General features: G+C 53.3%; 1 protein-coding gene across 1 annotated transcript in view; it reads left to right on the top strand.

The window, feature by feature from the left end:
• Positions 1 to 447: 447 nt before the first annotated feature.
• USP28 (ubiquitin specific peptidase 28) overlaps positions 448 to 2930 on the top strand; it is a 28138-nt gene continuing 25655 nt past the window's right edge. Inside the window, exon 1 of the mRNA XM_009273461.2 lies at positions 448 to 484. The gene's annotated coding sequence lies outside the window, so the exon portion shown is untranslated. The remainder of the gene's footprint in view (positions 485 to 2930) is intronic.

The raw sequence follows: 2930 nt of genomic DNA, 5'->3' as shown, positions 1-2930 counted from the left end.
CGGTGCGGGTTCCCAGCGCTCTCCTCCCTGCCCGCGGGCAGGCACCTCTCCGTGGCCTTGCGGGCCCTGTCCCGCAGGGCGACGGCCTCGGCCTGCCGCCAGACGCCGTGTTTCAGCGCTTTCATTTGAAACGGTCTTTCGGCGCGCGCTGGGCTTGACGCGTCGTTCGCCTGTAAAACCTCAGTGGATGAAGTAACGGCGCGGTCGTGATTTGTTTTTGCGGGGTGCGCGCCGCCTGCCCTGTGGGAAGGGCGCGCGGGTGGCTCGGGATGGCCTTCTCACGACGGCTTCCTCCTCTGCAAAGAGCAGGAATTAGTTTTCTCCTTTCCCTCTCACGAAACCAGCGTCTTCTGATACCCGTTAACAAAACCTGTTGCTCTTAAACCTCAGGGCTCTGCGTCATTTGTCTCTAAAGGGATCCGGACCCGAGCGCTGAAAAGGACGGCTGGCTCGCCGCTCCTCCGCCGTGCTCTCGGCTCACGAGGTCGGTGTCCGTGCACAGGGGGGACTGTAGCCCGGCATGTCCCGACTTTACAGGGGCATCTCCGCTTCTCTGTAGCATCCCCGCGCTCTCGGGACGCGAGAGAAACGCTTCTGAGAGGCCAGCGTTAAAGCCGTGGGCGGGAGGAAGGGTATCGATCTTTTCATTGTGCGTTTAGAAACTGCGTTTGTGCGGCAGCTGTTTCCCACTTGCGCAGGGACGATGTCAGGACAGTGCCTGATGTGCAGGAGCGCATGGTGATGGAGGAGGCGTTCGCTGGCCACCGCTCCTTCCCGTGATGGATATTGCTTTGTAAAAGCCTCAGTCAGGAACGCAGGCATTGTTCCTGCTGCCGCCTGTGGGTTTTTAGTCCTCTTCGTATCCATTTTCCCGCTGTGATAAAAAGCGCAGCTGAGGTGTGGAGGCTGAAGGCCGTGGCTCTGCGTGCCTCTTCTGTGTGGCCGCCACCACCTTCCTCCTCCTGGCGCGCTGTTATTTCTGGAACCCCCTTGAACTCCTGCACTGCCCTAGCTCCCTTCCCCGCTTGCAGTTTCTCATCAAAACAAACTACTACTGAGCACGGTGAGTCATATTAGAGCTGAGAAAATGGCAAAACCTTTCAGTTTCATCGCTCACTGGCCAACTGTAATCTTTATCTCCAGTACCCTCCTTCCTCTCAGTCTCTTGGTTTTGTACTCATCTCCTGTTGCTGTAATTTAATACTAATAGCATTTTGGTTTGGGTTGTTATTTTTCCGGCAGGTAGGACTTTGGTTTGGTTTTTCAAGTGCAGTATGAATTAATAGCGGCAGCACGCTGGTGTTAATTACCAGCTCTGGAGCTTGTTTTAAAGCACCACAGTGCGTAACCTCAAAAAGCGATCAACCAGACTAGTTGTAGCAACAAAACCACGCGCACTCCCCAAAAACTTTACAAATTTGTTGCACAGAGTGTGGTTCCCGGTGGCTTTTGTGGGCTGCCAGTCGGCCGCAAGCCTCTCGAAACTTGTACGGGATAAGCTCTCCACTGTTAATACAAACCTTTCTTCTCAAAGGCTGAACAAAATCGCGCTGGAAGTCATTGGAATATTAAGTGGTAACGTAGAGCGGTGGATCGGTAATTAGCTTTTATGGTTACGGCAGCCTTTGTTAAATCCTCCTTTTGGTGAAGCAGAAAAAACCCTGAAAATCATGCCCTGTCCTGCCTCAGATTTTGTTATTGTAACGCGGTTTGTTAGCATGGGGTTTTTTCCTCCAACGGAAAAATACGCCCAGCAGCGTTAGGTGGGGTTAGCCGAGAAGCACGCCGCTCGCTAAGGTAGCAAAATTAGCAACATGATATAAGTGGTTTGCCTTTGTGAAAGTATGCCCGTCCTGGGCCTCGTACCCTTGGCTCCTTATCGTGCGGTTCCTCATCGTGCCCCTGGCTGGGCCCGAGGCTTTCTGGCACGTCTCGGCTTTTCTCAGGACTGAAAGAGTGCGCGGGACGGGTTGGGGGGGGAAGGTGTGTGCACACACGCACCTTTTTTCTTGTAAAAGTTGAGCAAAAGTAGTGTTTCAGGTGGGAATATCACGAATAACTTGTCAGGGGAATTCCCATCAACAAATAATCTAGGATTTTTTTTGTTTGTTTTAACCACCGATACGGATACGTCCTATTTTTACGGTATTTGTGCGTGGAGTAGCATCCGTCAGCGGTATGGATGGACGGCTGAAAAAAGTAGTTGACGTTGTTGGTTAAGATTAATTAAACATGCGCTCTTAAGAAACTGGGATTCATTGGACCGTGCTGACAGCAGGATCCTAGGTAGCCTTTATACATCCGGCATACGCGATACAGTCCCGGCTGTTTTTCCTGTTGTAACGTCCTTCCCATACTACGTGCAGTGCCGGTGCTACGGAGCTGTATGTCGCAGCGTCGCACTTCAGCCGAACGGAGCCGTTGGCGGCGGCAGCTGAACTCTGGCTGCGAAAGGGGGGTGGTGGGACAGGGGGGCTCGCTGCTGGAAGGGGCTCCTCGTAGAGAGCTGCCTCTCCCGATAGCCGGTTGACTGAAGTTATTTGTGGCTTGGTAAGCACAGCGACCGCTCCTGTGGTAAGCCAAGGCTGCAAAGATTTGATAAGTCTGTTAAAGAAAATTTCTGTAATCGTTGTTTTCAAGTGGTTGAACCAGTCAAAGAATAGGTTGACGGCCGTGGCTTAGAGCCTAGAGCCGGGTATCTCGCCAAACCTCGGGTGGCCTGTGTGGTAGGGGGAGGAGAAGCGACAGCAGCCTCTCGGGCCCTTATTCTGACACCTTATTGTCGGTGAGAAATGACATGCACAAGTGGCATGTGTGGCCAGACTTAAAATAGCCCCTCGCCGATGCCCTGAGAACACGCAGCCTCCTTATATGTCCCGCTGCACATGCCGCTGCTGCCTGGGGGAGGGGGTGCCCGTTCCCACCGCAGG

This window comes from Aptenodytes forsteri, unplaced genomic scaffold (genome assembly GCF_000699145.1).
Source record: "Aptenodytes forsteri isolate BGI_AS27 unplaced genomic scaffold, ASM69914v1 Scaffold187, whole genome shotgun sequence".
NCBI classification, from domain to species: domain Eukaryota; kingdom Metazoa; phylum Chordata; class Aves; order Sphenisciformes; family Spheniscidae; genus Aptenodytes; species Aptenodytes forsteri.
Note: the sequence above shows the minus strand (reverse complement) of the source record. Positions and strands in the feature narration are given on the sequence as shown.